At 45.9% G+C, this 16,447-nt stretch overlaps 1 protein-coding gene across 4 annotated transcripts in view; it reads right to left on the bottom strand.

Annotated features, from left to right (window-relative positions):
* Positions 1 to 16,447, bottom strand: part of IPT9 (isopentenyltransferase 9) — a 245,849-nt gene that overhangs the window by 176,410 nt on the left and 52,992 nt on the right. The gene's annotated exons all lie outside the window — the stretch shown is intronic.

The following is a 16,447-nucleotide window of genomic DNA, read 5'->3' as shown; positions in this document are numbered from 1 at the left end:
AGGATCTGACAATTTGAAATGTTGGAATCACAAAGGAGGGGCAAGTACTGTGGACTACCTAATGGGCTCACCAGCATTGATACCAGACATCCAAAATTTCAAGATATCTAAGAGGCCAATTGGCATAGCAGCAGATCATACTATTCTGACACTCATGCTCTCTTGTGTACATATGAAACATGAAACACCATGCCTCCCTAAACATCTCAAATACTACTTTACAGAAGACACCTCACACATCTATAGTGGTTCTCTGTAGACCAGTTTACATACATTGGACTTGAGTAGATCGTTGGAAGAATGTACAAGGGATTTAGCAGAGGCCATACATGGATCAGCCATGTATGCATTCCCACACACCTTGCCCCAATGTAGACCCACACGATCTACTGCTCCCCCTAAAATAGCTAGTATGATGATGAGTGTAGAGTCACCAGAGCTCGCTTACAGAGGGAAGTGGAGCTAGGCACTCAAACACATCACCAAGCAAAGGCGTTCTTCAAACGCCTTGTGCGGAAGAAGAAATGAGACTACCTAACGAAAGCAGAAGCAGAGATATATCAGCTATTTTTGGGTGAGAGAGCAAGAGCGCATGAAAGACGTTTCATGAAAGACAGCCCCCCATACAGATTACATCACCAAATGCTTGGCTTGACTATGGGAGACAGTTGTACGACCTACCAGGACAGCCATCTATGCAGCCCCCACAAGCTTGTAGGCAAACACAGTGGTCCTTCTTCACATGGAAAATGGTTAGGGATGCAATCTATAGATTACAAAATGGGAGGGCACATGATGAGGATGGACTAGTAGCAGAACATTTCTCACATGCTTGTGACATATTAGCACCCATATTAGTACATACGTTCAATAGAGCAGTATGTGAAGGTTTCCCTATGAGTTGCTCAAACAATACTATAATTCAACTATTTAAAAGTGGTGATCCCCTAATTCCTAGCAACTACAGGACTATCATGATCGGTCATTCTTTGGCCAAGATATATGGATCTATATTGGAGTATGAACTAAGTGAGTGGGCTGAAATGCAAGGCAAGAGAGCACAAGGACAGGCAAGTTTCAGACGAGGATATACCACGCTGGACCATATTCTCACACTTAGAGCCATTATTGAGGAGGGTCGAGCCCGAAACAAGAGGATCTATTGTTGCTTTGTAGCCTTTCGCAAAGCTTTTGATACAGTGCCTCGTACACGCATCATGCAGAGATTGCAGGACATTGGAGTACCAGAGGGTATACGATGGGGTGTCTATGCATTATATGAGGCAGTGACAGGTCATGTACGAGCACCTGGGGGGCTGTCAGGAGGATTGATAGTACTATAGGAGTGAAACAAGGATGTCCACTTTCACCCACATTGTTTGGTCTAAACATAGATGAAGTGTCTGATTACATAGACCGAGGAGGAGGAGCTGGAGCCAACCTAGCACGGGTGCTGATACCGATATTACTGTATGCAGATGATATTGTTCTCATTTCAGATTCACCGGAGGGTTTGCAGTGCCATCTAGATGCTTTGCACATCTTTTGTAGAGACAAAGACCTCACAGTGAACCTTGGGAAGACCAAAACCATGGTTTTCAATACTTCAGCAGCATGAGTGACTAGATCTATGTACCAATTCACATTTGGGGGAGACATACTGGAGCATGTGAGGGAATATGTCTATTTGGGAGTCACTTTCTATGGCCCACGTTTTTCGTTGAGAGGGGCATCAAAGGCACGTCTGGCACGTGGATACGCAACACTAGGGGCACTTGAGAGTCAATGTGCTCACATACAGTTCCAAGAGCCCCGCACCAAACATTGGTTGTTTGACACCCTAGTCACACCTACATTACCATATGGAGCAGAGGTATGGGGTTGCAGCTTGTACCATAGGCACCTTAGCCCACTCACTAATCAGATTGGAGTAGAGAGGGATTATTATGATGGTTGAGATAGCATGGAAAGGCCATTGATTTTAATGATAGCATGCATGATTAGGAGTGAGCCCTCCACCCCACACCCCATTGTCAGAGCAGAGCTAGCAGCAACACCCATCGTCAGGGAGACACTCTTCAGGGCAGTGACCTTTTGGCACAGACTATGGGAACTTCCACGCCATAGATACTCTAGATTGGCACTAGCCTCATCTAGACAACTAGCAACAAGAGGCGAGAAGAACTGTTGGTTTTTCACATATGGCTATTTGGATGAGCCTACATGGTTTGGATATTGATCTCGTCTTCCACCTTTGGATCATAGCCTTGACTACCCTACACTTTCTCTCAGCCGAACCAAGTGATCAGAGCTGATATCTTGAGGAATGAGACGGCAAGGACGTGGATCCACCCACCACTCCCTCTAGGATCGAGGATGGAGTTCTACAGGAATCATTTCTTGTGCCTCTCTGATGATGGTTTCACGATTCGGCCAGCATATATGGACACCCATCTCTCCCATAGCGTGCGGGTTGCTATCGAACAGATTCGCACCTCCTCACATAGGCTCCAGATAGAGACAGGCACATGGACAAATATCCTAGCAGAGGATAGGACTTGCCAGCTTTGTGGTCAAGAGCCTGAGACGGAGGAGCACTACATATGCGGATGCACAGTATACTATGACATACGAGGACGGTATCACTCCCTCTTCCGGGATGGATTTGGACCCCTTCGTCGCGTCGTGGAGTACGAGGACCAGAGATGCCTAGGTCTTTTCCTCCTGGAGCTCGAGAGGCGTCAAATTGCACTACTACGAAACAAGAGGTCAGCTCACCCAGAGGGACACACACACAAAGCAGTGACAAACTTCTTCTACAGAGCTGACACTACCAGCCTTGCAGAGACAGAGCCATCCCGCCAGACACCTTACAGGCCACACCATGGAGTCACATTGGATAGAGCCATTTCCCTTCGTCGAGCACGACGACCCCGTCTACCAGGACCACATCCGAGACCACAGTTGGATTAGAGCCATTATCACGAGACACCGCAGACTCACCACCAGGCATATGAGTGAAGTAGCTAGGGACCGCATCATAGCTGAGATCATGTGCAGATCTTGAGACCAACTACAGCCCATAGTCTCCACTACACTTTTGTACATGGCTAAATCAGATCCGGTTCTCATTTCCTTTCCTTTTCTTTTCTATTGATGGAACAACACTACACATGGTTCAACCCTAGTATAGCTCCATCGTAGAGTTATTTTAAGTATTGTTTCATAGGCCACCCGCTTACTTGTAATGTTATCTTTACCTTACTGATGAGATGACATTAGACATGGATGTAATCTGGATTTTGTCTCATAGGCCACATTGGCCTTATGTAGACGTTAATATATCTTTCTTTCTTTCTTTCTTTCTCTCTTCGTAAAGACAAATGAATTAGGTAGTGAAAATTTACATCAGACCATCGGATCAACATTCTCTTAGTATCTCTTACTTTCTATTACATCAGACCATCATGTCAGCGTACTCTCTCTCTCTCACTCTCTCTAAAACTAATATTTACATGAGGCTTGCAGCTCACAGAACAACCAAAACAACGTATTACATGAACAGTACTAATAGATCACACAGAAGGAACAACTAGAGTAGAGCGAACAATTGCCAGCCAACATGCCCATGGATGCCTGCTGCTGAATCAAAAATAAAGGCATTGCAAGTACACCATACATGCCACAGGGCTGTCCATCTAAGGAAATGAAATAGGCAGGGACAATTTGAACTCAAAGAGGACATGGAGGTCAACATACTCTCTCTTTTTTTTTTGTGAAGGTAATTGAATTAAGTAAATATTTTACATCACACCAGCAGGTCGGCTTAGAACTCTCTCTCCGAAAAATATATACATTAGACCATCCGGTTAGGATTCTCACTAAATCTCTTACATTCTGTTACATTAGACCATCAGGTCCTCTAAGAAAGTGACGAAAGACTATCAGGACTTTAACACAAGAAGAAAATCACACTGCTGGTGTAGAGCAAACAATAGCCAGCCACGGGGCAGCAATGTCAAGAAGAATGAGGTCAACTCATATCGTAGAAGAAATCTGCCATAACACCAAACCTCGAATACAGGCCACATGACCATGGATGCCCGAGACTGAATCAAAAATAAAGACATTCTGAGTACGCCAGATATGCCACAAGGCAGTCCATCTCAGGAACTGGAACAGGCAGGAATAATCATAATGCAAAGAAGGCATGGAGGGAAGCTTTCCCATAATCCAAGAATGGGCTGTTATGTGTAGCTGAGTAGCCGAAAGCCACACGTGGGAAATAAAACACCAGATCTGTCGCGCAACTAGACAAGAGGCAAAAAGATGAAGCAATGTTTCATCACATGTAGTGTAGAATACATAACGTCCAGCAGAAATCTTCTGAGCACGCAACACCTCTCCAGTTGGAAGACCACCAATCAGCAATCTCCACAAGAAGACTTTCCCCTGATAGGGAACCTTGGATTTCCATAGCCGAAGGAATCTTTCCTACAACTTCTTTTTGTCATCCCTAATATGCCATAATTTATTCACCTTTGTAGTGACACATCTCTTGGCCTCCACCATCTGATGGTAATCTGGTTAGCAGACCTCTTCTCAAAATCTTCCGGTATCACAAACTTCCAGCCACACCATGGATACAAAGGATGTAGCACTAGTAACGAAGAGAACCTCTGAAGTTTGACCTGTATGGATGACCAGATGTTACCATATCCTCAGGGTACCCAAAAGTGTTGACGAATCCACCGAAAAGAGTAAAGCTGGGACTGCCGAGGAATAACACCGTCCAAAACTGTCTGCAACCCCAAAAGAGCCATCTGATTAAACTTGAGTCTGTGCAAATCTTTACCCGGTCAATCTAACAATCTGGAGGAGGCCAAGACTTCTCCTTGCAACAAATTCGTGTCCTTACGAATCTCAAGAGGGCGCCAAACTGAAAAACGTAAGATCTGCCAGGATGCAATCAAATGAAAAAGAAGAAAAGACTGGGCGATCTTAAGAGGCCTCGAGGAATTAAGCACATGCCACCAGGAGGCACGAATGACCGTATTACCATGGGAGATGCCAATCTTTTCAACGAAAAATTTTGCAATGTCTGACCAAGGATGACTCTATACACATAACGCCTACAAAAGGGCCAACCTCAAGGCTTTCATATGCAAATTAACATCCAGCAAAGCTGCTCCCCCCATTCGTTTAGGCGTAGTCACATGTTGCCACGAAATCCAGACTTGTCCCAAACGGCTCCCCTTCTTTTTCCACAACATGAACCTGATAGGCTGAACTAATTCCAAAAGGGACTTCTTAGTCCAGGGAAGCAGAGGCAAAAATAATGATATCATACTGATTATAATACTTTGAGCAACTTTCAGTCTGACATATAAAGGCCAACCTTGAGATTTCCATTACATAAACCTGTCATGAATCCGGGGAGGTCCGGGGTGGTACCTCCACACCAATAGGGTATCCCAAGTGTCTAGTGATATTTTCCTTTGAGATCACAATGCCATGATAGCCCAAGGCCTGCAGATCAGTCTCCGTACAGGATAGAAGTGTAGATTTCTGAGTATTAATACGAAGACCAAATGGCAAAGCAAAAAGATTCCACACCACCATTGCCCGATTAACATTAGTGCGATCAACCTTCAGCATACTCTCTCTCTCTTTTTTTTTTCCGGTAATGTATGTTATATTTATAAAGTACTAAGCAACAAAAGAGTTACAAAAGTCATGGCAAAGACACAGAGGAAATTGCCATATGCCAGGGAAGTAAGTCCTCCCAAGGGAGTAAGTCAGAGTGCCGAATGAGATCTATCTACCAATGCAAGAGACCTTTAAGCCTAGCAATATGTCCCTGCAAATTAGAGGACGAATCAAAAAGAAAAGCATTCCGAATGATCCAATTGTGCCAACAGCCCCAGTATCTAAGAAAGTGAAACAAGATCTGCATATGTGACTGTGCCGGTATGGGGTATTTGGGCTGCACAAAAACCCAATCAAAAGGGCTTAGCGAGAAACCAACCACCTCTCGCCAAACTGCTGACAAGATTGACCAGATTTTCTTAACGAGAGGGCAAGAAATAAATCGATGACAGGCCGATTCCACACTGGTGGTGCAAAAGAAACAATTACCGTTGGAGATTCGACGCTTGGAAAGGGCTGAAGCAAGAGGAAGACCACCAATCATCACCCTCCAAAGAAAAACCTTGCATTTGAAAGGTGTCTTGTTCAACCAGCCCTCCATCACAGTTACCTTCCACCATGAGTGAGATTTACGCAATCCCCATACAGTATTAGCTTTAGTAACCAGCCATTCATGATCTTTAATCAAAAGATGATACACCTGGTTACCTGAAGCCTTTTCTAAATTCAGCCAGTCTGCAAGGTCCCACTCCTGCCAGGACGATCCAAAGCAAGGGCAGGACAGGGTTGTCTGCTCTCGAGCACCATCAAAAGCTGTCCCCATAAATCCCGGTATCCACGAGGGATCCTGAAAAGCCTCCTGGCTGTACAAAACGATATCAACACATTGCGACTGGCAAGGGTGGCATCTGCATAACTAAAGTGAAGCCCAAACGTGCCATGCGGTTAAATTTTGGTCTGAGCTCATGTTTGCCTTCCCAAGAAAGTAACCGCGACGCTGCCAACAATTCCAGTTGGAAAGAGTTAGTAGCTAAGCGGTCCTCCGTTGGATGCGACTGAGCCTTCTGGAGAACCAATTTCTAGGAACATACCAAATGAGCAAGCAGGGATGATAAAGGACTAGAAAACGGAGAGTCTGCATTAAGAACATGCCACCAAGAACTCCGAATTTGGGTATTACCATGCACAAGCCCATGATCCTCAAGAAAATACCGGGCTATAAAGACCCACGGGTGATAATCCAAGCACATGGAGCGAAAAAGAGACCAACGGAGTGCCAACATTTGAGTTTTGGCATCTAAAATAGCCCCACCACCCATGCGTTTGGGGGTACATGCATGCAACCAAGAAATCCATGAAATGCCTGCATGCAAGGAGTCCTTCCATAACATGAAACGAATATACTAAGTAAGAGCATTCAGTGTAGTAGTAGTCCAAGGCAGCAATGGCAAGAAATATGTAAGCATTGGCAACATAATTGTCTAAGCCACTTTGAGGCGAACATAGAAGGGCCAAGCCTGTGACTTCCAATATAGAAACTTAGCTGCCAGTTTCTGTCAAATCCACTCTAGTAGTTGCTTTGGCTGAACATCAACACCCAAAGAGTACCCAAGATGCCTGACAATGGAACCATGGGGAACAACCATTCCCTGCCAGTCCAATGACTGCAAATCTGACTCCGTGCAGCTGAGAATGGCTGATTTCAAAGCATTGATACGAAGACCAGAAGCCTAACCAAAGAGAGTCTAAACATCTAATGCTTTGCGAAGATTATCCTTGTCCGCACGCAAAATCACAAAGCTATCATCAGCCAAGGATTGACTAATGAAGTGCTGTCCAAAAGGAAGAGACAATCCAGCCAACTGAGTAGAAGCTGCCATATGAGATAACATCGAAAGAACTGGATGAAGCACAAGGGCAAAAAAGAGAGGACTCAAAGGGCAACCCTCTCTCACAGAGTGGGCAAGGACAAATGGCTCGGTAACACCACCATTCAGCATAACTCACAAAGAAGCCGCAATACTAATGGTGTAGATCAGATGAGACATCCGAGCACCAAAGCCCATAGTAGACATAAGTTCTGCAATGAAAGACCAGTCTAGATAATCAAAAGCCTTTTCCAGGTCCAATTGAATCAGTACCACCTCCTGATCACAGTGCCTTGCATAGTCAATAGCCAGTAATACATTTAATACATTATGCAGAATGTTTCGGCCCTTAATAAAACCATATTTAAGAGGATGCACAATGGCAGGAAGATGCTTATGGAGCCGATTCGCCATCACTTTGAAAAAGATTTTATACATAGAACCCATCAAAGAAATTGGTTGCCAATGTCTCAACATAGACAGCAAAGGAACTTTTGGAAGCAGTTTAATAGGTCCTTCTTTCCATGAGGAAGGCATGAACCCCGTTTCCCAAACTTGCTGAAACAGAGCCGTCAATGGTTTCACCAGTTGGGTAGCAAAAACCTCAAAGAATTCATTGGTGAGACCATCCCAACTGGGACTTTTATCCTTGGGCAAGTGTAACAAAACATCCATAACCTCCGCCTCACAAATATCTGTCTCCAAAGTAGTTTGCATATCATGTGGAACCTGATTGCGGACCAAATCATAGAAAACTGAGTGGGCATGAGTAATTTGGTCCGAAGGTGAAGGAGTAGAACCAAGAAGGTCTAGAAAATAATTACTGCACATATTCACAATAGTCTAAGGATCAATGACCATTTGACCTTCTGCATCCTGGAGTCTAGTCATATTCTCTCGAGCAGGAGATCCATGGAGAGCTCGAAAGAACTTATGAGTCTGACAAGCATTGTCTTGCAAATTCTCAGTCAAATTTTACAATTTGGCCTACTAATAAGATTTCAACTGAAACTCTTTAGTAAGATCAGCCAAACGCATAGCCAATGGCAGCAGAAATACATCATCTGGAGTCTCCACCTGTAGAGAACGAACCAAAGCCAATAATTCCTCCGCTGCTTGTCGACGCTGCCGACAAAGAGAGGCATGATGAATCCCATACTGCCGAACAACCCGCTGCACATTAGAGAGCAATCGTTCAAAAGAAGCGTTGCCCTCAGAGGAGAAGTCCAATAGAAATCTATCAATCAATTGTTGCATGTACCCCTGAAAGATTGAATTCTTCAAATAAGACGAATTGAAACGCAAAGGGAGTCTATCCAGAAATGGCTTAAAAGGTGCAATGGATTGTACAAGCATCTCAAGCTGTAGAGGAAAACGGTCCGACAAGGCATATTGCTGCAACACTTTCATTTCCAGCATCTCGGAAAGAAAAGCATCATCCTGCATAATGTACATGCGGTCCAACCGCAACCATGTAGCTGTATACTGCGCAGAATGAAAAGTAAACCCTGTAGAAGAAGAGTGTAGCCATGACCAAAGATCTTGCTTAAGTACGACACGAGCAAACGCATTCCACACACGACTTTCCGGAGCGTCCATCACCGAATGCTCTAATGTGGACTGTGAAGAATCAACACACACATTAAAATCCCCCATCAAATAACCCCGTCTGCCAAGTGGCAAGGAGGCCTGCAAAGTATTCCAAAGATCCCGACGGGATAAAGGATCATTTGGAGCATAGAGCCCAAGTAACCATAAGATCTCCCATTCAAATAAAACTTCAATCACCATAAAACGACCATGTACATCATTTTTAATAAGAACAGGCTGATATTTTTCATGTACAATCATAAGCACACTAGAATAATGCATGGCATGTGTCCCTGCATAAAACAAGCGAAACCCATAACAATCCACAACTTTTCCTACTTCACCGTGACTCTTGTGCTCAACAGCACACAAGACATCCCACTGATTCTCATGCAATAAACTCCACATGGCATGTTGCTTATTGCAAGAACAAATGCCTCGCACATTCCACGTGGCTATCTTTATGTGTATTCAGAAAGAAAATCAGGAATGAGGCAAAGCTTGCCTCGATTTAACCTTTTCTGCTAAAATGTCAAGGACTCCCTCATCCGGAAAATCAGCTAACACGGCAAAAGAGTTCGGACGGCCAGATTTAGAAGTAGACGGTGTATCCACTGTCTTGGGGATGGAACGGGGATAACGACGATCCCATGGGGTAATCACGTTGCCTTTAGCATCAAAAGCCAACTTAGCAGGTGGGCCCTTCGGACCATCCGTATATACTTTCCTAGTGGGCTGATTGCGAGGAGCAGAAGAAACCATAGCATGAGTAGTGTGCTCTGAAGACAACATGTCTTTCCTGTGCATATAAGCACATACGGAATCTTGTGAAGCATTAGGCACAGTATCCGCCATGCGAGCATCAAAACTTTTGCCATTTTTGGCACGTACATCTACCCAGTCATTGTCATGGCAATCCAAACCCGAAACATGTTGCTTGCCTTTATCCAAAACTTTAGGTGACTGGGTCGCATCCTACAATGGAGCATCAAGCACCATATCTTCCATGGGAGGCAAAACATGCTAAGCATCTGAAGTCAGTTGCCTCGCTAGACACTCGGCCATAATATGACCCAATTTTCCACACGAAAAACAATGCCCTGCAAAGTTGCCCCATTTGAAACAAAAGTGCAAAGGATGCATGCCAGAACAATTAAGACGTAACCAAGGAGGCCTTTTCCGGTCCGTGTCCCATAGCATACACAAACGGTTAAGATTCGTATGGCCAAAGCAAGAACAGCTCTAATGGTTGCCATACAAGCTGTGGGGGCAAAGGTGTCATGACAGTCAATCCCTAGGCGCTGTGCAAAACCCTTAGCAACAAGGCGAGCCTTGTGCTTATCCAAAGTACCATCACTGAGATATTTGGTCTTGAAGACCCACTTGACTCCAATCACCTTCTTCTTCGGGGGGCGTGGCACAAGTGACCAAGTGCCATTCCTCTCAATAGCCTCCAACTCAGCTTCCATAGCTTTCTTCCATGGGGCGGACTGTAAAGCCTCCTTCACGGAGGTGGGCTCTCGATCCTGCATAACACGGGACATCAAACAATAGTTGGAGCAAACAAGCTCCGAAGAATGCACCTAATGCCTCCGTCACCGCCGCGGACCATCCTGTGGTCCCCACTCCTCAGGAACCCCCTCGATCCCTGAATCACGGAGTGTGTCACGGGCCCAGCGAGGAGGAGGCCGAACCTCCCCTCGTCATTCTCCATCAGCAGAAGACTCTGGAATATCCACCGGTAGTAACTCCTCAGAGGTGTCCGGTGGAACAGTAGACTCTATGTCAGAAACAGAATCATAATCAAAAGGCACGGGCTCCAGTGGAACTGTAGAAGGAGCCCAACTCTCCCTTGGATCTCCAAGAACGGGATGCTCCTCACCCGTTGAAGTAGCCGGAACCTCCACAAACCGCACATCACGGCTAGTGTACACATCCCGCTTGACGAGATCATACAGTCGGTAGCCTTGGGACTGGGAGCTATAGCCAACAAATACCTGTTTTCGGGAAGCCGCTTCAAATTTATCACGGTGAGCCTTGGGAATGTGAACATAGGCATCACAGCCAAAGACTCGAAAGTAAGAAACATCTGGCTTCGCCCCAAAATAAGCCTCAAATGGAGTCATCCCTTCCACGGCCGAAGTAGGGGATCGATTAAGGATGTGGACGGCAGTAGCCACAGCCTCGGCCCACAGAATCTGAGGGGTCTGTCGGTGCTCCATCATGGTGCGCGCCATCTCGATCACACTGCGGTTCTTCCGTTCAAGAATACCATTTTCTTGAGGAGTATTGGTATTGGCAAACTCCTGGTGAATTCCTCTATCTGCACAAAACCGAGCAAACTCATTAGACACAAATTCACCTCCCTTGTCGGATCGCAAGGTCTTCAACTTCCGGCCTGATCGGTTCTCCTCAAAGAGAAGCCAATCCTTGAAGTGCGAGAAAGCTTCTGACTTTAATGCCAAAAAGTAGGCCCATGTCATCCTGCTATAGTCATCTACGATCAGCATGGAGTACGAGCTCCTACGCAAGGACTCATTCCTCATAGGGCCACATAGATCTGTAGATACTAGCTCCATCGGTGAAGTAGACCGCCGCGAAGCTGTGTGGGGAATGGCATCTCTATGCTACTTCCCCCGTATGCAGGAGACACATGGCTGCTGGCTCACCACGATATCCGGCAACCCTCGAACAAGCTGTCCACATGACGCCTTCCGAAGATAGTCATAGTTCAGGTGACCAAACCTAGCATGCCATAACTCAGACTGTGGCTGTGAGGTAAGAAGAAGAGTAGAGAGGGCAGTGAAAGACTTCAGTTTGTAAATGCCGTTCTCCTCATATCCGGATGAGAGAACATTCCTCGATCCACGATCAAGGACTCACATAGTAGAACTGTCAAACTCCACCAAAAGACCAAGGGAGCAAATCTTATGAACTGAAAGGAGATGGTACCCTAATCCTGGTACATGCAAAACCTCTGAGGTATGGGTGCCACCGCGTCCATCCGGAATAAGCTGCATCTTACCCCGACCTGCAACAGAAACTGAAGAGCTGTCTCCAATGAGAACCTGCCCACGCGAGGGTCGCAGCTGGGCAACACCATCTGATGAAGGAGTCATATGCCGTGAGGCACCACTATCAACAATCCACTCTCGAGCTTGGGGAGCCGTCATCGCAGCATCACAAGCATTCGGTGAAGCGTCCTCAATGACAGCTAGATGAAGAAATGCAGCTGATGAGGGTGCAGCCACCGCTCCAGAATCCTTGGTGTCCTTCTTCTTGGTGTCCTTCGAGTCTTTGTCAGGGGAATCCTTCTTCCAATGGCCAGTCTTTCCACAAATATGACATGTGGAGTCTTTGTCCTTGTCCTTCTTGGACTTGTTATACCCCTTCTTCTTCTTTTGGTCCTTCCCCTTCTTCTGAGAGGCTTGACCTGTCAGTGCCTCCGACTTGGAAGCATTCTGTCCCTTTAACTGTTCCTCTTAGTCCAAGACCATAGGAACCAACTCTTCCCAGCGAAGAGTAGACTCTCGCCCCGAAGCAATAAGGGCAGAGTAAAATGTACCAAATCGTGGCGGCAACTGGGACAATAGTGTGATCGCCATGTCTTCGGAGGAAATCGGCTTCCCCGCATTCTGAACCTGCATCTGTAGCTGCCTTAGCTTGTTAATGTGCTCCCGTAGCGAAGAAGACTTATTTACGGACAAGATCCGCATCTATACCTCCAAAGAAACCCTCTTCATCAGGGTCATCCGATTGTACATTTGATCAAGCTCCAGCCATATCTCACGAGCCACCGTCAAGTGCTCGATGTGAGAGATCACGGCTGTAGTGCATGATAGAAAGAGAAAGGATCGAATCCTGGCATTCAGTTTGTCCCAATGAGACTGGGCCCTGGCCAACTCCGCACGAGCATCGGAAGAGAGTTTGGACTCATCTCTTACCGAGGGCCGGTCAATCTCCTCCTGTACCAACTCCGCCAAATCATAGCACTCAAGGATGGCCAACATCATGACGCGCCAAATGCGGTAGTTGTCGCCGTCGAGCTTCTGATCTGTAGGAAGAGCCGGTAAGACAGGCACCTTCCGGTCCATAATCGCCTGGAACTCCAAGTCCATCTCTGTAGACATCTTCAACTGCAACGCCTTCTCAAACGCAAAAGCAGCCCCCTCTGACTGGGAAAACTCAGCCTGCTAAGGCTCTTCCGCGTCCTGGAGCTTCTTCACCCGCCGGAGGCGATGAAAAAGCAAAACCTACACTTTTAGGCTGAAAAACTCAAACTTCCTCCGCGTCAAACAGCAATAAACAGCAGCAAATCCACCACCTGTACTCCTTTCCTGTGCGCCCACACTCGTTTCAGCCTTGTTCCAAGGCGCAGCCCTCTTGTCTGCCCTTAAACGCAAAAAACGCAAATTTGTGTCGTGATGGAAACTCCTCTTCAGGTTGATTCTGCGCTCAGTCAGCCCTCAAACACTGCCTCTGATACCATGTCAGAGTGCAGCGGTGCGGAAGCGTAGCACTGAGAGAGAGAGAACGCAGAGAGAGAAGGGAGAGAAAGAGACAGTGGACAATGAAGATCTGCTGTATAAAGAATGCTGAATACTAAGATATACACGGGCGCAGTGCGCTGGACTGCGTGTCTCCACCTCGACGATGCGACCTGCTGTCCACCTCGAAGTCTGCTGCAGTCTGCACTGTCTGCTGTCTGAAATCTGTGAACAGAGACAGAGACTGCGCGTCACCGGTTTGTAATCTGCGTCAGAGAAGAAGTGTATGGACTGCTGAAAGTGTCGACTATTAAATAGTCAAAATCTGCCACGAACTGGGGCGCCAGAAACAGGGCGCAGCCTAGAAACAAGTCGGCCGACTGGGCTGCAGACAGTCGGACTGCCCGACTGCACAGTCCGACTGACTGTGCAGGCTATGATCTCTAACATACCAATCATCACCCTCCAAAGAAAGACCCTGCATTTGAAAGGTGTCTTGTTCAACCAGCCCTCCATCACAGTTGCCTTCCACCATGACTGAGATTTCTGCAATCCCCATACAGTATTAGCTTTGGTAACCAGCCATGCATGATCTTTAATCAGAAGATGATACACCTGGTTAGCCGAGACCTTTTCCAAATTCAACCGTCCTGCAAGGTCCCAATCCTGCCAAGGACGATCCAAAGCAAGGGCATGAAAGGGTTGCCTGCTCTAAAGCACTAACAAAAGTTGTTCCCATAAATCACGGTATCCACGAGGGATTCTGAAAAGCCTCCTGGCTGTACGAAACGATATCAAGACATTACAACTAGCAAGGGTGGCATCTGCACAACTGAAGTCAAGCCCAAATGTGCCATGCGGTTAAATTTTGGTCTGAGCTCATGTTTGCCTTCCCAAGAAAGTAATCGCGAGGCTACCAACAATTCCAGTTGAAAAGAGTTAATATGTAAGCGGTCCTTTGTTGGATGCCAACACGCCTTCTGGAGAACCAATTTCCAGGAGCAAACCAAATGAACAAGCAGGGATGAGGAAGGACTAGAAAACCGAGAGTCTGCATTAAGAACATGCCACCAGGAGCTCCGAATTTGTGTATTACCATGCACAAGCCCGTGATCCTCAAGAAAATAACGGGTTATAACGACCCACGGGTGATGATCGACGCACATGCCATGAAAAAGAACGAAGTGCCAGCATATGAGTTTCAGCATCCAAAATAGCCCCACCACCCATGCGTTTAGGGGTACATATATGCGACCAAGAAATCCATGAAATGCCTACATGCAAGGAATCCTTCTTCCATAACATGAAACGAATGTGCCGAGTAAGAGCATTCAAAGTAGTAGTAGTCCAAGGCAGCAGTGGCAAGAAATATGTGAGCATTGGCAACATAATTGTCTGAGCCACTTTGAGGCGAACATCGAAGGGCCAAGCCTGCAACTTCCAATACAGAAACTTAGCTGCCAATTTCTGTGAAATCCACTCTAGTAGTTGCTTTGGCCGAACATCAACACCCAAAGGGTACCCAAGATGCCTAACAATGGAACGACGGGGAACAACCTCTCCCTGCCAGCCCAATGACTGTAAATCGGACTCCGTGCAACTGAGAATAGCTGATTTGAAAGCATTGATATGAAGACCAAAAGCATGACCAAAAAGCGTACAAACATCTAATGCTTTGCAAAGATTGTCCTTGTCTGCACGCAAAATCATCAAGCTGTCCATCAGCCAAAGATTGACTAATGAAGTGTTGTCCAAAAGGAAGAGAAAAAGAGAGGACTCAAAGGGCAACCCCATCTCACCGAGCATGCAAGGACAAATGGCTCGGTAACACCACCATTTAGCATAACTCGCGAAGAAGCCGCGGCACTAATGGTGTAGATCAAGCGCGACATCCAAGTACCAAAGCCCATAGTAGACATAAGTTCTACAATGAAAGACCAGTCTAAATAATCAAAAGCCTTTTCCAGATCCAATTGAATCAATACCACTTCCTGATTAGAGTGCCTTGCATAGTCAATAGCCATTTGCACATTTAAGATATTATGCAAAATGTTTCGGTCCTTAATGAAACCATATTGAAGAGGATGCACAATGGCCAGAAGATGCTTGTGGAGCCGATTTCACAATAATTCCTACACATATTCACAATAGTCTGGAGATCAATGACCATTTCACCTTCTGCATCCTGGAGTCTAGTCATATTCTCTCGAGCAGGAGAGGCATGGAGAGCTCGAAAGAACTTATGAGTCTGATAAGCACTATCTTGCAAATTCTCAGTCAAATTTTGCAATTTGGCATGCCGATAAGGTTTCAACTGAAACTCTTTAATAAGATCAACCAAACGCATCGCCAGTGACAGCAGAAATACATCATCTGGAGTGTCCACCAGTAAAGAACAAACCAAAGCCACTAAGTCATCCGCTGCTTGTCGATGCCACCGACAAAGAGAGGCATGATGGATCCCATACTGTCGAACAACCCGCTGCACATTAGAGAGCAATCGTTCAAAAGAAGCATTGCCCTCAGAGGCGAAGTCCAATAAAAATCTATCAATCAATTACTGCATGTAGCCCTGAAAGATTGAATGCTTCAAATAAGATGAGTTGAAACGCAAAGGAAGTCTATCCAAAAATTGCCTAAAAGGTGCAATGGATTGTGCAAGTATCTCAAGTTGTAGAGGGAAATGGTCCGACAAGGCATATTGCTGCAACACTTCATTTCCAGCATCTCAGGAAAAAAAACATAATCCTGCATAATGTACATGCGGTCCAACCATGACCATGTAGTTGCATACTGCGCAGAATGGAAAGTAGACCCTGTAGAAGAAGGGTGTAGCCAAGACCAAAGATCTTG

The sequence above is a fragment of the Lygodium microphyllum genome, chromosome 9 (assembly GCF_053477565.2).
Source record: "Lygodium microphyllum isolate KBCC chromosome 9, Lygodium_microphyllum_v1.1.10, whole genome shotgun sequence".
Taxonomy (NCBI): Eukaryota; Viridiplantae; Streptophyta; class Polypodiopsida; order Schizaeales; family Lygodiaceae; genus Lygodium; species Lygodium microphyllum.
This window is presented reverse-complemented; position numbering and strand designations above follow the sequence as displayed.